This window comes from Chrysochloris asiatica, unplaced genomic scaffold, assembly GCF_000296735.1.
Source record: "Chrysochloris asiatica unplaced genomic scaffold, ChrAsi1.0 scaffold00176, whole genome shotgun sequence".
Lineage (NCBI taxonomy): Eukaryota > Metazoa > Chordata > Mammalia > Afrosoricida > Chrysochloridae > Chrysochloris > Chrysochloris asiatica.
Genome location: NW_006408694.1, coordinates 1,878,918 through 1,879,175, shown reverse-complemented (window position 1 = coordinate 1,879,175; position 258 = coordinate 1,878,918).

The window sequence follows — 258 nt, the reverse complement described above, 5'->3', positions numbered from 1 at the left end:
CCCAGCCACTCCATCTCTCCACGTCATTGAGGGTGACTGTTTTCTTAATATCATTCTTTTGAATTCATTTTCATGTAGTTTCAATACCTTTTCTTCCTCCAAAATGTTTTCTGACTCTACCTCTTGGTCACTTGTTTGAGCCATGCTGTCTTATTTCTTCACGTTACTAGAAATTTTTTATTGACTCCAAGACATTGTGGTGTCATTTTTAATTGATGGTTGTATATCGGTGTGTTCTTTGTTGTTGTTAAGTGCCGT